This window comes from Canis lupus, chromosome 12 (genome assembly GCF_048164855.1).
Source record: "Canis lupus baileyi chromosome 12, mCanLup2.hap1, whole genome shotgun sequence".
Taxonomy (NCBI): Eukaryota; Metazoa; Chordata; class Mammalia; order Carnivora; family Canidae; genus Canis; species Canis lupus.
This window is the reverse complement of record NC_132849.1, coordinates 11,682,659-11,701,821: the sequence shown is the minus strand read 5'-3', so window position 1 is coordinate 11,701,821 and position 19,163 is coordinate 11,682,659. Positions and strand designations below refer to the sequence as shown.

At 42.5% G+C, this 19,163-nt stretch overlaps 1 protein-coding gene across 1 annotated transcript in view; it reads right to left on the bottom strand.

Annotated features, from left to right (window-relative positions):
- The window catches only part of CASQ2 (calsequestrin 2), a 65,220-nt gene that overhangs the window by 39,699 nt on the left and 6,358 nt on the right, over window positions 1-19,163 (bottom strand). The window lies entirely within an intron of this gene.

Sequence of the window (19,163 nt, the reverse complement as noted above, 5' to 3'; positions counted from 1 at the left end):
CTTAAACAGAAACAGTGCAGAAACTATCAGAGAGATCATGAAATATTAAAATTACTTTTCTTTAAACTTTTTAAAAAAGATAATTATAGATTAACATGTAATTCTAAGAAATAATACAGAGATCTCTTGTACATTTCACCCTGTTTCCTCCAAAGTAACACCTTGTGAAACTGTACAATATCACAAACTAGACATTGGCATTGATGTGGTCAAGATACGGAATATTTCCATAATCACAAGGACCCCTCATGTTATCCCTTTATAGTCACATCTGCTTGCTCCCACTCCCATTCCCTTCCTAAAGAGATTTCTATAACCTTTTCATTTCAAGAATATTACATAAGTTTAACCATACAGTATGTAACCTTTTGGGATTAGTTTCTTTAACTCATCATATTTCTCTGGAGATTCATCGAGATTTTTGTGTAGAGAAAAAGACCATCTTTTTTAAAATTGCAGAGCAGTATTTCCATGGTATGGAGGTACCTAGAGTTTGGTCAATTATTCATCCATGGAAGGACATCTAGGTTGTTTAAAGTTTTTGACTATCATGAACAAAGCTCCTACAAACGTTAATGTACAGATGTTTTGTGAAGTTTAGTTTTCATTATTCTAGGAAACATGCTCAGGAGTGTGATTGCTGAATAAAGTAATTGCATGTTTAATGTTTAAAGAAACTGTAAAACTGTCTTCCTGAGTAGCTGGATATTGCACTCCCACCAGCAATTTAGTGATGAGTAATCCAGTTCTCCCACATCCTTGCCAGGATTTGGAGTTGTCACTATTTTTAATTTCAGCCATTTCAATAGATGGTAGTGACATTTCATTATGATTTTAATTTGCATTTTTCTAATGTCTAATGAGGCTGAACATTTGAACATTTTTTCATGTACTTATTTGACCTAGAGAGTCCTTTCCCATGAAATTCTTGCTCAGGTCTTTGCTTACTTACTAAATGGGTTGCTTTTTGATTGTTGAGGGTTTTTTTTTTTAAGTTTTTATTTATTTATTCATGAGAGAGAGAGAGAGAGAGAGAGGCAGAGACACAGGTAGAGGGAGAAGCAGGCTCCATGCAGGGAGCCTGACGGGGGACTCAATCCCCGGTCTCCAGGATCAGGCCCTGGGCTGAAGGCGGCGCTAAACCACTGGGCCACCTGGGCCCGATTGTTGAGTTTTGAGAGCTCTTTAATATTAGCCCTTTGTCAGAGATGTGGTTTACGAATATTTCTCCCACTCTGTAGCTTATCTTTTTATATTCTTAATAGAGTTTTCCACGGAAGAAAAGTCTTTAATTTTGATAAAGTCCAATTTAACAGCTTCTCCATTTATGGATTGTGCCTTTAGTGTCAAGTCTAGGAACTCTATGTCTAGATCTTTTTTTAAAAAAAAATTAATTTATTTTTAACCTTTTTTTATATTGGAGTTCAATTTGCCAACATATAGCATAACACCCAGTGCTCATCCCGCCAAGTGCCCCCCCCAGTGCCCATCACCCAGTCACCGCAACCCCCCACCCATATCCCTTTCTGCTACCCCTTGTTCATTTCCCAGAGTTAGGTGTCTCTCATGTTTTGTCACCCTCACTGATATTTTCATTCATTTTCTCTCCTTTCCCCTTTATTCCCTTTCACTAATTTTTATGTTCCCCAAATGAATGAGACCATATATATTTTGTCCTTCTCCGATTGACTTACTTCACTCATCATAATACCCTCCAGTTCCATCCACATTGAAGCAAATGGTGGGTATTTGTTGTTTCTAATGGCTGAGTAATATTCCATTGTATACATAGACCACAGCTTCTTTATCCATTCATCTTTCGATGGACACTGAGGCTCCTTCCACAGTTTGGCTATTGTGGACATTGCTGCTATGAACATCGGGGTGCAGGTGTTCTGGCGTTTCACTGCATCTGTATCTTTGGGGTAAATCCCCAGCAGTGCAATTGCTGGGTCGTAGGGCAGATCTATTTTTAACTCTTTGAGGAACCTCCACACAGTTCTCCAGAGTGGCTGCACCAGTTCACATTCCCACCAACAGTGCAAGAGGGTTCCCCTTTCTCCACATCCTCTCCAACATTTGTTGTTTCCTGTCTTGTTAATTTTCACATTCCCACTGGTGTGAGGTGGTATCTCATTGTGGTTTTGATTTGTATTTCCCTGATGGCCAGTGATGTGGAGCATTTTCTCATGTGCTTGTTGGCCATGTCTGTGTCTTCTTTGGTGAAATTTCTGTTCATGTCTTTTGCCCATTTCATGATTGGAGTGTTTGTTTCTTTGCTGTTGAGTTTAATAAGCTCTTTATAGATCTTGGATACTAGCCCTTTGTCTGATAAGTCATTGCAAATATCTTCTCCCACGTCTAGATCTTTATCCTGAAAATTTCTCCTAAAATTTTTTTGAAAAAGATTTATTTATTTATTTTAGAGAGAGCAGGAGTAGGGGCAGAGGGAGAGAGAATTTTGAAGCCAACTCCCTGCTGATCAAGGAGCCTGAAATCATGACCTGATCCAAAATCCAGAGTTGGCTGCCTAACTGATTGAGCCAACCAAGTGCCCTTCTTTTCCTAAAATTTTTATTGTTTTATTTTTACTTTTAAGTTCTTGATCCATTTTGAGCTACATTTTGGGAAAGTCTAAAATTTATGTTAAAGTTGCTGTTGTTGTTGTTTTGTCCAGCAACATTGTCAAAAAGTCCATTTCTCCTCCATTAAGTTGCTTTTGCACTTTTGCCAAAGATCAGTTGACATAATTACGTGGAACTCTTCTGCCAATATCCCATGGCCTTGATTGCAGTAGCTATATAATAGAAGGTGAGCAGACTACCTCTCCCCACATGATTCTTTTTCTTTTTTTTAAGATTTTATTCTTATGTAATCCCTACACCCAAAATGGGACTTGAACTCACAACCCCAAGATCAAGAGTTGCACGCTTCCCTGACTGATCCAGCCAGGCACCCCCCCCCCCCACATGATTCTTCTTTTTCAAAATTGCTTTAGCCATTTAGTTCCTTTGCATTTCTACGGAAACTTTAGAATAATCTTGTCTATAATTACAAAAAGTATTTCTAGGATTTTCACAAGAATTGTATTGAATCTTCCCATTTAAATCTGTTTATTAACTTGGGAAGAAGTGACAGATTTACTATATCTATATAGTAAATTCATGAACATGGTATGTCTCTCTATTTAGTTAGAGCTTCTTTGACTTCTCTCATCAGCATTACATAGGTTTTAGCATACAAATCTTCTGTGTGTTTTGTTGGGTTTCTACCTACCTATTTAAAAGTTTTGAGTGATTATTAATAGTATCATATTTCAAATTTTGGTGGCAATAAACACATGGATATAATAGAAGCCAGTTTATTACCAGTAAATAGATATATAATTGGTTTGTGCATGTTTATCATGTATTTTGAAACCCTGCTGAACTATTATTAATTCTAAGAGTTATGCCTTTAGGGTAGCCCCAGTGGCGCAGCAGTTTAGCGCTGCCTGCAGCCCGGGGTGCAATCCTGGAGACCCAGGATGGAGTCCCATGTCGGGCTCCCTGCATGGAGCCTGCTTCTCCCTCTGCCTGTGTCTCTGCCTCTCTCTCTCTCTCTCTCTCTCTCTGTGTGTGTGTGTCTTTCATGAATAAATAAATAAAATCTTAAAAAAAATAAGAGGTATGTCTTTCATTTTTGTGTGTTCTCTTATCACACTGACAAGAAGTTTCAGCATTATATTGAATAAAGTGAACATCTATGCCTTGTTCTCAACCTTAAGAATTTGTCTACTTCTCCTTTCAGTTTTATCAGTTTTTGTTGCACATATTTTGTAGTCCTGTTCTTTGGTACACATTCTTTTAGATTTTTTGCTTTCTTGGTGGAGCAACCCTGGATCTACTTGGCTCTACAGTTTGTGCTGTAAGTCCCTCTACTTCCCCTTTTGTGGTTGCTTCTCTAATTTTCTCTTCATTCATATATCTCCCTTCACTGCTCCTGGCATCTATGGCTTCTTCCCTGAATTTTCTTTCCTGTTATAACTTCTTTGAGGGATTTTTTTGCCTGTTCACTCTTCCCTCCTTAACTTCCTCACGTGCTCCCCATTCCCTTTCTTTCCCTCTGCTCCTAGCCACTTCTGTTCCTTTAAGGCTTAACATATTGATCAGAAGCACAGAAGCTGTTCTGTGGAGTGCCCCTGGTGACTGGGGGTGGAAGAACAGTTAACAAACAGCACCACTTGCCCCTCCAGCCATTTTTTTCTCCTTTCTTGGATTTTCACAGAGACTAGGGAAGGCTTAGGATGAAATACATCATCATCAGTGTTTATGTTATGGCTCATCTTGAGCTTTCCTGCAATACTTGAACAGGCCAATCTTTCTGCAAAGTCACTTGGCTCTATTCTGCTGTATTCAATTCATTAGACAAGGTCATTTCTAAAATATTTAAGTGTGATTGCCCTATTTAGTGCTATCAAAATGTTTATTTAAATGTTCCCTTGTCTATCATTCAAAATTAATGATGATGAGACCTAATGGTTTTGTGATAGTAGTAAGTTTTCCTACTCCTGCAGCATGAGCCTCTAGCAGTGGTTCTTAAACTTCAGCATACATTTAAATCACTGGTTAAAATGGGGCTTCCTGGGCCTTAGCACCAGAAAGCAGAGAATAGAGCTGGGCTGGGGTTTAGATATGTACGTTTTCATAACCACACTGCCACACCCCATGATTCTGACACAGCAGATCTCATACCACATACCACACTCTGGAAAGCTCTGCTATAAATGATTGTCAGTTCATCCAAAAGTGATACAGTATCATGTTTTTCAACTGTGACCCTCAAGCCCATGCTTGGCTCTGTTGACCCCTCTATCTTAGGCATAGGATAGAAATATTAATAATAGTAAGAATATAAGAGATGAACTCTGAGCATTAAGCAGCTATTTTAATTCTGACCTCTCCTAGGCATACCCCACCATGTTTTGTTGGGCTTTAGGTAGATGCAAATGTGTGCCTCCCCTAGGCATGGAAGCCACGGCCTCTAGTTACCTTATCATTATTTATATGTGACTTTTGAACCCATCAGAGTGAGAAGTGCTATCTCAAGCAAGCTCAGTCCTGTTTATTGGGTTTCCTGTTTAAGCATAGCCGGTCACTGTCCTAAGAACAGATGGATGGATAGAGCTGGCAGTCACAGATGGACCAGAAACCCATGCTAGCTGAGACCTCCCGACCTCCTTCTTGGCACCCACAGGCACGGTCCCTGTAGTGTCCTGTCACTCTCGCCTCCCACCCTGATTAGGCCCAAAGCCTGCCCACTTGAGCTCTGTCATCACTCCCGTGAGCCCTAGCATGCACCCTTAATGGGCTGAGCCAAGGGTGGCCAGTGCTGGCAGCAACCCAAGAGAGAGCAGTGAGACTGGTTTGGGGGAGAATGTCTATGGTGAAAGCCCAGGCTCTCCTGGGCTGAGTCCCGACATGACCCAGTACCCCCAGGATCGAGAATCTCTGCCGAGCTGATGGGGCCAGCTGGACATTGTCTGCCTCTCAAACTTGGCTCCATCTTGTTTCTGCCTTTGCTCTGATCCTAAATCTCCAGCTCATATGTTACTTTCTCCACTCTGCTGCAGCCCAGTCTCTTTGCACTCTCTCAGTTGCTGCCAGCCTTGGCACCCCTGGCTGTAAAGCCAGCTCCAGGCTCATCTTTCACTCCAGCCTCCTTTCTGTGAATTCCAATAGCCCATGGCAAGAACATGGCCCTCTGACACTTACTTATTTTGCAGTCATTAGAGTCACATATAAACCTCTTCTGTATTGTCAATCTTTCCTCCCGAAGGAGAAGGACCCCATTTTGCGCCTCTGATCTCTCGTATAGCTCCTTAGAGACATTCAGCATACTTTGGATATATGAATCAGCTGGCCCAAGCACTTGATAAGTTCAAGGGACTTTTGAGCCAAAGTTGGAAGAGGCAATCACTAATTACAGTGATTAAGAGTCACAAATATGAGGAAGAGAAAAAAAATAGAGTCAATATATTTCCTGAATTCTCAGGAAACTGGAATACTCTTTTCCGATGAGACTTCAATCTTTTCCTTTTGGCTTATAATCTTTCCCCACTGGTTTTATCTGGTTGGTTGGTTACTTCTCAGATGGCCTTCTCTATCCTACAGAATGAGGTTATCTCTCTTTTTTCTTTTTGAAGATTTTATTTATTTATTCATGACAGACAGAAAGAGAGAGGCAGAGACAGAAGCAGGCTCCATGCTGGAGCCTGATGTGGGACTCGATCCCGGGACTCCAGGATCACGCCCTGGGTAAAGGGCAGGCGCTGAACCGCTGAGCCACCCAGGGATCCCCGAGGTTATCTCTTATTGGTTGGTACATGAAGCCCTGGGCATGGGTCCAATGCTCATTCTTTCCAGAAGCATTAGCATTTTCTTTGGCCCTGGATGATTCCTTTGAGTACAAACTAACTTAATAACAATAATAATAAAGTTATACTAAGTAATATGCACAAGTCAGTGTAAATAAGAAGATATTCATAGTATACCCTTTCTCTCTTTATATCGCATTGAGTATGTATTTATGGCAGCACTGTTAACCTGCAATGGTGGAATCAAAGTAAATTTCATCTTTAAATGAATAAATGAATCCCATCTTTAAATAGTTTAGCCCAGTGGTTAAGAATACAATGCTTGGGGGATGCCTGGGTGGCTCAGCGGTTGAGCGTCTGCCTTTGGCTCAGGGCATGCAGGGCATGATCCCAGATCCTGGGATCGAGTCCCACATTGGGCTCCCTGCATGGAGCCTGCTTCTCCCTCTGCCTGTGTCTCTGTCTCTCTCTGTGTGTCTCTCATGAATAAATAAATAAAATCTTTTAAAAATTTAAAAAAAAAAAAGAATACAATGCTTGGGGTCTCTGACAGGATTCCTGACAGGATCACAAGTGCTGGGGCTCTGCTATAAAATATGGACAATAACAATATCTATTTCATGAGGCTATTTTGAAGATTAAATGAGATAATGCACGTAAAGTTGCTGACACAGTGTTCGGCATGCAGTAAGTGCTTAATAAATGTTATATTTTTTTCTTAATATTATGGCAGCTGGATAAGATTCTAGACCTTGTGCCAATTCAAAAGGACCAAAGCCTAATGTATCAGGATGTAGAGAAAGCAAAAACTTTTCATCAAGGACCTGCTATGATCAAGGTATGTGCTCAACAAAAGTGTGTAAGGCAGGTTAGAGTGTCAAGGACCCTCTGATTTCATTAAGGACGAAGCTAATGAAAAGTTAGCTGGTAGGTACATAAAGACAAAAGGTAGAAAACAAGGGTTATGGGGAAGTAGAGAGCGAGCGAGCTCGTGGGCAGGGAGGTGAAATCATGCAGAGCCCAAGGGGCTGTGATAAGCAGCGTGGATTTACCTTCCACGCACTCAGAATGAAATCTAAAATTCCTAATATACCCAACAGGGCCCTGCACAGTTTGGCCTGCTTGCCTCTCCAACCTCATGTGGGGCCACTCTGCCTCTTACCTAATACACTCTTCTTCAGTTCCTCAAAACATCAAATTCTTTCCTGCCCCAGGAGCTCTGTGCATGGGGTGTCCTTGTTCAGCCGTGTCCCTAAGACCGAGGCTGGGCAGCAGCTGCAGCTGTCTGCAAGGAATGCCTGGGTCTATTCACAGAAAGTCACCGAATGGCTCTACTTCCATGTCCGCCCTTCCATCATTCTCGAAGACTCTTTTCTTCATACTTTGCCAACTCCTACTATCCTTGAAGTCTACACATAAATGACAGTTTCTCAAAAGGCATTCCCTGATCCCCCGTCTGAATCAAGTACCTTTTGTACTCTTGTCCAAGGTGTCTTGGGAGTTTCCTTTACACCTTTCTCAGTTCGTAAAAACACCTTGACCTATACAATCGTCTCTCTATACCTACTCATTTGATATCTGTTAAGCTCTATGTCCATGTTTGTTTTTCCTCCCGTGCTCTCCCTAGTATATATAAACCTGACCGGAATGGATCTCAGAAAATATTAGTTCCTTGCTCTCAGTGTGATCTCATTTGAATTGTGGAATCTAAAACAAAACACAAAACAAAACTGAACTCATACATACAAAGAACAGCTAAGAGTTTATAGGGGGTGGGTAAAATGAATAATCGGAGTCAAAAGGTACAAACTTCCAGTTATAAGAAATATAAGACTTGGGGATGTACTCTACAGCATAATGGGCATAGTTAATAATACTGCATTGTATGTCTAAAAGGTGGTGAGAGAACAGATCTTAAAGGTTCTCATCACACAAAAAAATTAGTACCTATGTATGGTGATTGATGTGTTAGTGACACTGTGGTGGATCATTTCACTATATATGCATTTATATATATGAGATATATATATATATACATTTATATATATTTCATATATTTATTATATTATTATTGTATTGTATTGTATTGTATATTATATTATATTATTATTGCATACATATATTACTGTATTAGTTTCAGGTAACTAATACAATGTTATATGTCAGTTATATCCCCATAAAAAATAGTTTCATTGAGGGGCACCTGGGTGGCTCAGTCATTTAAGCCTCCCAACTCTTGATTTTGGCTCAGGTCATGATCTCAGGGTTGTGAGGAGCCTGCTTATGATTCTCTCTCTCCCTCTGCCCCTCCTCCCCCTGTCTTTTTCCCTCCCTATCTAAAAAAAAAAAAAAACCTGAATTTGTTTCATTGAATATTTTCATAAAATAAAAATGACAAGATTTTAAAGTCATCTGGTTACATTAACTGATGGAAATATTAAATTACTAAATTCACCTGTAAAATGAAAAAGTGATAACACTGCTATATTTTTGTCCTGTCATTTAAATCCCACACTCATAGGATGAATGTCCAACTCCTGACTGGCAAGAAAATCTACTTGTATAGACCTAAAACCTGTCCTGAAAGGTAGAATTGTTCCCCTCTTTTGTCTCTGTACCTTGAATATATTACTATTTCATATCTGTGTTGCACATGAAGTAGTCTATACATTATAATTTTAAGGGACTATGTGCCTCTGGTAGGTAGCAGCTTTACAGCATGGTGTAAAAAAATTTTAATTAAGCAATTTCACATGGAAATTGAGATTTCTGGCTTTCCTTGAAAAGTCAGAGGAGCTGGAACCACATCACTACCTTGCAGTAACTATAAACACAATTAATTTCTCAAGGAAATGAATCAATGAATGAGGAGATTGCTTGGGAGAGGAGAGACCAGCTAGACCTGGACCAAGGAGGAGTGCACAGATAGGCAGAGGTCAGCATCGAGCGCATCTCAGGAAGACGAATGGCAGAAGCAGAGGTTGGGAGATGCAGACATGCAGAGTGGGCGTCGAACAGGCTGGTTTACTTGGGCAGAGAGCTTATCTGAGGGCACTGAATGGAGTGATGTATTTAAGGCACATGAGAAAAAGAATGTAAAGGATTTGAATATTAGGATGAGCGATTCTGAGCAGGAGGTATTTGGGTAGAAGAACAATATGACTAATTGAAGTTTGAGGAAGGTTGATCTGAGGGCATAGGCCAGACAGACAGAAAAGAGAGTGGAAAGGAAAAGTGACCAGTTGAGAGGCTGATGCCATTGCCTGAATGGGAGAGGACTGGTCTCAGACTGAAGTGGAGGCAGTGGACGGAGGAGATGTAACGTGGGAGGTGATGGTTCAAGTAGAGAGTTTATGACAGTCAGACTGGCAACTCTTCCATGGCTTTGGAGAGAGAAATGAGGGAGAACTCACAAAAAAGAGGAGGCAAGATGATTCCAGGGTCCCCAGCCAGGGAACAGAGTGAAGGACAACACAGTGATATCAGAAGGGCATGCCAGGACTGGAGGCAAAGTTCTCAGCTTGGATTTAGATGCAACGCGTCCATGGCAATCCAAGTCCAGCCAAGAGATGGAAGTGCCAACCTAGTGCTCAGGGGGTGAAGTCCCAAAGGAGCAGTGGAAGTGAAAGGTGGAGGCATAAGGGCAGGTGGCATTTTCAGGGAGGTCAGTGTGTGAGAAAACCACAGGCTGGAAGACTGGCCATCTCATAGGAGGCATGAGTAGAAAGAGGAGCCTGCCCTGAGGGCAGAGAGGAGGAGTACGGGGAGATATCAGAGGAGGACAAGGAACATAGTGTGATGACTCCAAAGTCACGGCAGGAGAGCTCAAGAAGGAGCAGGTGGTTGGATCAAATATTACAGGGAGTCACGGACAATGGGACCACCGTGAGGTGAGACTGGTAAGTCACCAGTGACCTTTCAGAGAAGATCTGGGCCAGAAGCCAAAGCACTGGGAGTTAAGCAGCTGAGTGGGTGGCAAGGACATGTTAGAGCAGGTGTGGATCACTCATTCAAGAAGTTTGCCCATGAAAAGTGGGAGAGAAAAGTCCAGCAGCACCAGCAGTCATGTCCCGTGGGCTGCGTGACTGCTCCCTGGGCCTCTGGACAGCAAATGCACATTAGCAGGGACCCTGTATTTGTCCCTCCAAATGCATTCCTACATTTGTACCACATTCAGTGGTCAGAGGGAAGATGGGGAAGGCATGCAGTGGTTCCGTTAATGGGAACTGAGTGTGAAGAGGGGTACCTTCAGCAGGGGCAAGATTCTGAAGAAAATCAAGGACTGGGGAGCGTGGAGGAAAAAATGTCACCGATCTTTGCTCAAAGTGAATGTCCCTCGGGCCGTCATTAAAAATACCCTGGCTGCAATCCTGCTCTTTCCATGTAAGCCAAGAAGCACACTGTTTTCACCCACTGTCCCTGATACCATCTGGCTACATGTCAAGCAATTCAACAACTGCGTGTCCTCCCTTGAAACTGGAGAGCTGACGTTTATCCCCGGTAATCTCCTGTCACTTTCTGCCACCCTCAGATGAGGCCCGGGCTATGTATAGCTAGGCGTTGGCACGTGATGTCTCCATGCAGGAGGCGGGCAAGGGAATGGAACAGCTATTTTATGAGATGGAAGTAAATATTGGGCCTCTTGAGGCTAAAATGGGTGACCTCCAAGAGAGCTTTGGAGAAGAGGGAGGCTGTTGATGGCTTCCACTGGCACTCTTAGGCTCTCTCTTTGGTCAATGCCAAGGAAGAGACCCAAGGACCAAGGTTATGTGTTCTTTCCACCATGTTGAGAAGCACTGTAACAACAATAATAAAAATAGCACCCATTGGGTGTTTATTATACACCAAATACTACTCCATTATCTCATTGAATCTTCCCAAAACCCACAGAGAGCAGAAGTTTAGATGCATAGAGAGGTCAATCAACTTGCCTACGACCACACAGCTCTTAAGTGACATAGCTGGGTTCCAAACTGACACTGTAGCTAGAGAGCCCAGGCTCTCAACCATTACATTCCACTCTCTGCACCTGGGCCCCAGAAACACCCAGGCCCAGATCCTGGCTCTGCTACTGTGAGACTGAGCAGGTCACGACTTCTCTGATCTCCGTTTTCTAACCTAAAAGTGGGATTTAATTCCTGTAGAAGTAGCATGGAAGCAAGTACTTAGAGAATATTTGTTCCCTCTAAATTCACTTGAGATAGGGGGCCTGAGGGGCTTAGTTGGTTAAGCGTCTGCCTTCGGCTCAGGTCATGATCTCAGGGTCCTGGGATTGAGCCCCACATTAGGCTCTCTGCTCAGCGGGGAGTCTGCTTCTCCCTCTCCCTCTGCTGTTCCCCCTATTTGTGCTCCACCACCACCCCGTCAAACAAATAAATAAAATCTTTAAAAAAATTCATTTTCGGCAACCCCATGACACTAAGCTAGTGGCTTCTGACCCCTAGCCCACATCAGCATTACCTGGAGGGAAGCCTTGTGAAAACAGATTCCTGGGCCTACCTCAGATTTATTGATTCAGCAGGTCTGGGATGAGACCCAAACATTTGCATTTATGACAAGAAATGCATCTCTGGTGATGCTGATACTGCTGATCCCAGGCCCACACATCAAGAACCACTACTTTACAACCATCTCTACCATACAATCACAATCTTTTATCATGTAGCATCTGGCAATGTTCAAACTGGCTGAATGAGAAAGGCCAGTTTTTTTTTTTCCTTTTCATCCTACAAGCATTATTGCAGTAGAGTTTTTTTTTTTTTTAAAGATTGTATTTATTTGACAGAGAGAGAAAGAGAGAGCACAGGCAGAGGGAGTGGCAGGCAGAGGGAGAGAGGGAAGCCGACTCCCCACTGAGCAGGGAGCCCAATATGGGGCTCCATCTCAGGATCCACCCCCGTCCCTGCCCACAGGGAGCCTGTTTCTCCCTCTCCCTATGCACCCCCCCACACACACACACACCTCACCTGTGCTCTCTGTCTCTCAAATAAATAAAATCTTTAAAAAGAAAAGAAAATAGGCAGGAGGTGCCTCAGCAGATGGAGAGGCTTCCTAAATGTAAAACAATGACGAGGCCAGGAGCTCCTGGACTTGTTGCTCCTATAGGGTGCCGTGAAAAGCAGAAGAGAAGCCTGTTACTGCTTGGCTGAACTTTATGAAATGTCTGACCAGTATTTATGTTGACAGCATCCGCTAATGACAACCAACCACGGATATCCAGTACGTGGGAAGAGCTGGAGCTTGCGACATGCTTTCACATACGCAGTCATTTTAAGAACAGCCAGCCCTTTACTGTGCACCAAACATGTGCCGGTCACTTTAACACATCACCTCTTTTCTCTTTGTAAGAACTCTGTGCTGGAGGCATTGTGGTTTTTATTTTCCAAAGGAAGCCTGGAGGAGCCAAGTGACCCACCTGCAATCACACACTAGTGCAAGGACTCCAGTCAGATGGGTCTCACTCCAAAGTGTGTGTCTGATTACCAGGCAATATTGAGGGCTGCTGTTTACTGTTGTGTTCCCTTGTTCTTTTGAGTCCGGGGAATGCTTTCTTTGCCTTCATAAATAAGTTGGGTGTGTGTGGTCAGAATCGTTTGGTGTCGTGAGCCAAATTGGCTGTGTGTGTCAGTGTGAAGTAGGGGCAGGTGAGCATGTGAGGGAGTACCTGTTGGCTCGCCTGGTCTGCCTCCCTGCCCAGCACACAGCAGATGGTGAGGAGAGGCCTGCCTGGCGTGGGGCACCAGGCAGCAGGCGGGCGCTCCTGGAACAGGTTTTGTGGGCACTCAGAAGCGGCTTTGGCCTGCCCAGCCCAGCACACTGCAAGATGGCACGCTGGCCACTTTCCTGCATGGCTGTCCAAACCAAAAAGGCCTATCTGGATAAAATCACATCCAGTTGATAGAAGAGGGAGCTTCGAGGCTTCATTGTACAGACTCAGAACTTTTGGAGGGTTGGCTTTCGTGGTGGAACAAGTCACTTTAGATGCTAAGGCTGAGCAGTTAATTATACAAAAATCCTCCACACCAACCAGAGATGCTCAAACTACAAGAGAGCGGGGCTGCTGTTTTCAAAGAAAAACCCTGTGATTCTGAAACACTTTATTTCTGACTTTTTAATCTTACTGCTTTACCTTCTAATAGTTTTATAGCTCTGACTTTCATGGTATCTCAGGTCTCCATGTAACATTTTATAACTTTGGGAGAAGGGATATGATGGCCAAATACCCTCTTTGGAATTGAGCATTAGAGTGAGGGAAGAAAGTTCCAATGGTCTCAAAACTTCTCAATCAAGAGTGTGTTTTCCATTTTATAAAATCTCTATTAATTCTCTAGGTGGAAGGAGAATTAATCTATTCTATGATTAGACTCATGATCTTCTAATAGCGCTTCTGTCTCTCCACCATCTGCTCCTGGGAAGTGCACAGTAAACTCTCATCAAATATTTGGGTGGCACTTGGACTCTAAGGAGATCTGCAATTTCAGAGTGGGCATGGTATACATCGTCTGAGAGAGGACTGGCTCCAGGAGAGGATTCATTCCCAAAGCCAAACCAAAATAAGCCTGACCTCATCTGATTTTACAGAGGGCAGCAGGTGCAAGTTTGGAGGATGCCATTTTTGGGCAGTGAACAGTTGGAAGAAATACCTGAATCCTCTGCGTGTTGCTATTCTCTGCCCACGGTTCCCACATCATTCCATCTGCAGATTTACTTGACTCCAGTAACTTCATTTTGCCTTCCTCTCTTGGGGTTTAGAAATGCAACCGTAGGGACATTTGCCAGTGCTAAATAGGTCTGAAGGCCGGGTCAGCCTCCCAGAGCCCAGAGGTTTCTGGCCATGCTGGATATATATTTGGGACTAAGTGTCCTGTGATTTGAAAAAAAAAAAAAAAAACTGGTTTTACCCATATTTCAGTGGGATTAGACAAGGATGACAAAAAGTTCCCTGAATCTGACAGTCAACCTAATTTTATACTTTTCTACTCAACGCTTTTTTAAAATTAATTTAACCTTAAAGAGATCAAGGAGAAATATATTTTCAATACAGGCAATAGATTTATAATTGTTTGCCATTCCTTCTCTCTCCATCCATCCATCCATCCCATCCATTCATCTATTCAGTGTTTGCTGGATTTTTATTAAATCCCAATTCGGTGTTAAGCATTAGCCCATTTGCTCACACTGGTCATTTCGGTTCACATAGTTCAACGGTACAATTAAATGTTGCTCAAGTGTGGGTGAAAATCCAGAATACAAACTAAAGACACTTGTCCCTTAGTAAGTTGGCACTGCTTACAAACATGAAGCAATCCCTTTCAGCTGTTCCTTGGTGTAATGGAAGGGACATGTCATTTGGAACCAAATAGATATGAATTCAAATCCTGATTCATGTTCTGCCATTTTATGGCTTTGTGACTTTGGAAAATTTCTACTTAACTTTTGGGATCATTTCTTTGCATGTAGTGTGAAAAAAAGCTGTAAGAATTAAGTAAAATAACATATATAAAGCATGCATATTGGTATGGTTTATGGTAAATTCATAATAAGTGCTATCTCCCTTCTCCTTCTTCTCTTCTGTTCATTTAACATTCACTCAACAAACACTGCTGAGTGCCTACCATGAACCAGACACTAATGTAGGTGCTGGCATACAACAATGAAGAGAAAATTTTGCATTTGCCTGTGTGGATTTTACATTCTATAAGGGTGTCAGACAATGGGCAACCTGGCAGCCAAGTTCTATGGAGAAAGAGTAGGGAAAAGAGATTAAAAAGAGTGCTCAACTGGGTGCTATGCTATATGTTGGCAAATCGAACTCCAATAAAAAATATATATACAAAAAATAATAAAAATATAATGAGTGCTCGAAGAGTGATCTATATACACAGTCAGGGAGATGACTTTGTTCATAAGGCGATATTTAAGCAAAGAACTAAAGGAAATGAGTTTTTAGCATTAATAAAAGTATATGTCCTTTGCTATCAGGGGCCATGCTGTCTGCATTTTGGTTTTGTTTTGTTTTGTTTTGTTTTGTTGTTTTTTTGTTTTTGAAGATTTTTTAAGAAAGATTTATTTGAGAGAGAGAGAGCAAACACATGAACCAGGGGAGGAGCAGAGGGAGAAGGAAGAGAGGGAGAAAAAGAATCTTTAAGCAGACTTCCTGCTGAGCTCGTAGCCCAAGGCAGGGCTTGATTCCCCAAGACCCTGAGATTGTGACCTGAGGCAAAACTGAGTCAGCTGCTCAACTGACTGAGCCACCCAGGCGCCTCTCATCTGCATCTGGTAAGGAAGCAGGTATGAATATGTGATGAATAAATAAAAGAATGAATATTTCTCTTTGGATGGCCACAGGGCTAAGTTTCACATTATAGAACACTTCCTAGTTTGCTCTGAGCAGCTTTCCCACAGTTTCTTGTTAAACAGGTTAACACCTCAGTATCCCATATTCTCCAGGGTTCTCAGATTTGTCATTTCTTTGTAGAAAAGGGCAATGTTACATAGCAACCAAATAGATGGCTTTTTCTTTCAGAGGGTAAATCCTGGACCCTGACCAAAGATTACTTTTTGATTTGGCCTTAGAAAACCCCATAATTCAACTGGAAACCTCTCAAGAAGGTAGGACTTCCCATGGGCCCAATCATCCCCTTTTAAGAAGGCCCAAAATGTCAGTCCCTGGCTGTGACAGGGGACAGTGGGAGAATACTGAGAGGCTTGATTGAATCCCAGAGAAGACCCGAATCCCTGCAGCCCCAGAACCAATTTATCCCAGAAGTTTCAAAACAGAGGTATGAAAAAAAAAATTAAAAAAAAAAACCACAGAGGTATGCTAACAGGTCCAATAGCATTTAAGAGAGTCAATAGACCAAAGGTCAAGCAGTTACAAAATGATTCTGGTCAGTTAGAAAATTTCTCTAGCCAAAGAGACCAGTGCTTTGCAAACTTCACCGTACCTATGAATCATTTAGAGAATCCCATTTAAATGTAACAAGCACCCAGGTGATTCCTTTGATGCTGCTCTGGGGTCTGTATTTTGAGCATCAAGTCTCAAGTGTCTACAAGCTTGGCTGCACATGAGAATCACCCTTGGAGCTTTTAAAAACTGTAGTACCTGGATTCATCCTTTACCCCATCACCAATTAAATCAGTATCCAGGAGGAGGAGACCCAGGCACCAGTATTTTGGTTTTCAAAGATTTATTTTAGAGAGAGGGAGAGACAGGAAGAGTGCACATGTGAGTGAGGGGGGTGGGCAGAGGAAGAGGGAGAAAGAGAATCTCAAGCAGACTCCCCATTGAGTGTGGAGTATGATGCTGAGCTCCATCTCATGACCTGAGCTATAACTGAGTCAGACACTCAACCAACTGAGCCACCCAGGCACCTCGAGGTGCCAATATTTTAAAAAACTCTTTGTTGATTCTAATATGCAGCCAAACTTGAGAACTATTGCAATTGGCCAAGAATGTGGTCTGAATTTCAAACAACAGGTGAAGAGAATTAGCATTTGATAAGCACTGGTTAAATTTTAGGCACTCATTTAGGCCTTCTACATAGATTAATCTCCTAAATAGTAATCAGTGGAACAAAATAATATCTGATTCTTGTACAGCTTCTAATAATTTCATAAGAAATTTTTATTCATCTGTTTTCATTTAAGTCTTTAAACTCACTGATAGAAACTACAAGACTGTTTTAATAGATAAGTGAAATGAGGTGCCTATCCATGATCTGCTCTGGGTCAAAAAGCAAGTATAAGAGAATTTCAGGCACTCTGAACTCCAGTTGTCTGCTTTTCCTGAGCATGACTCCCTCATCTGAGATTGGATATGAGAGGGCAGCCATGCTCAGAAAGTGCACATGAGAATCATGTCAATGACACTGAGCATACTGCAGGGTCTAAACACATTGTGTCATTCCCAGCCAAAGAGATTTCACTGATATGCAAATTGATTAGGAGACTAAGTTCAGAATAGAGAAGGGAGCTCAGTCTGTTAGGGACCTTGGTAGACTGGGCGCAGCATCATCAAGAGACTTCCTTAAAAAGCACCAGAACCCAGAGCCCTTCATTGATCAGGATTCTGATTCTTGATTCTGCTACAGATGGTGGAACCAGCCTCCCCCATCCCTCACAGGGCTCAATGAATGATCTATGCCAGAATTATCATCAAAAACTATTGAAAAATAATCTGTTTACCAGCACTGGAAAATTGGTCATAATGAAAAGCTGTCTTCCTACTGGTAGACAGGCCATTTCCAATAATTTAATGTGATGATGCTGCATTCAGTATCTAAGAGGACCAAGGAGAAAGTCACCAGGCAGGCTGTGTGTGTGTGGATGGCAGTAGCTTTTACATGGTGAGTGGAAGTGGGACCCCCGTAAGCAGGAAGAACAGAAGGTCCCTGCAGGGAGATGCTGAGGAGCAGTCTCGGACTTCTCACCCTAGCTGAGGTCTCTTGAAAAATAACAGGAGCACCAGGTCAACCTGGCATGCAACTACCAGGATGGTATGGCTATTCCTATAAGACCTCAGACTACTTGTCCATCCAAGGGACATTGCTCACCGTAAACAACTGAACTAGTTGTCACCATCCACAACGAGGAAAGCACAGCTCATTTATCATCTTTTCACTGATTCACTCATCTATTCATGCTAACATGACTCAGAGTCAGGTAACAGCAATGGATACTTGATGAATTAATATTTCTGTTCAGGGATTCACATTACTTATTTTCATGTTCAAAGCATTCCATAACTTGCCTGAGAAGATCCCCCATGTTTTCTCCTAGTCCAATAAATGTATATTAGTAATAGCTTGGCCTATTTAGTTGCTCCCACAAAACACATGTGCACAGTTAACAGTATCAACTTGGAACATGAGATGCGATCCAGAATACCCAGAGATCCTAAAACTGAGGTCCATGCATGTCTCCTTTCTCCTTCCCTTCTAGAGATGTTGACATAGCCATGGCATTGTTTCTATATGAGCATGAAGCTCACTAGGAAAAAGTTTTGGTCCTTCTTCCTTTCTCCCTATTCAGGCTGGAATGCTGTCTTCCTGGAAGTGGAGTGGTGTAGAGGAAAGATACGATCTGTGTGAAGGCAGGAGGGGACAGGAAGAAGTAAACAGTTTCCATACCAGGCTTAGCTATTTAGAATGCCATTTCCGGGGAGCTCAGGAACTCCTAATATGGATGTCATAGTGCTTGTGCACAGCTGCTCAGACTCCTTCTGCCACCCAGGTGCCCTTCTGCCACCTTGTCACACCCTTAGATCATCTAGTTGTGGTTTTGACTCACAAGCAGGATTTTGGTCCTTGCCCATATGAATTTGATTCCGTTGTTGTTGTTTTTTTTCACTTCCTCTATTACCAAGTTTGCTTTGAATTCAGGTTGCCCTCGGGAGGCTTCCAATCCAGAGGGAGAACTTCAACATATGTCTCCATGGGGAGAAAGAGTAAGTGAGAAGGAGTTGGAAGAAAACTGGAAGCACCTCTCAAAGATAGACTGCACTGTGACCGAATTTGTGGAAGGGGCCTAGTTAATTAATGGTGTGGGCGAAATTGCTGAGTGTATCACATACAGAGGTGGAGAGCAGATGGAGAGCTGAGATGGGGGGGTGGGCATCAAGAATCTGTGATCAAGGGCAAGTCTCGCCTGCTCTCTGGAGCTTAGCCGGCTGAATAAGCCACATGGCACCGCGTTACCAGTCCTGAGCTCTCTGAAAGTGGCCTGGATCCTCAGTCTGTTAAGCGATGGGATTAGGCTGGGTGGTGTCTAAAATCGTGACCGGAGAGGGGAGCATGGGCTGCAAGTT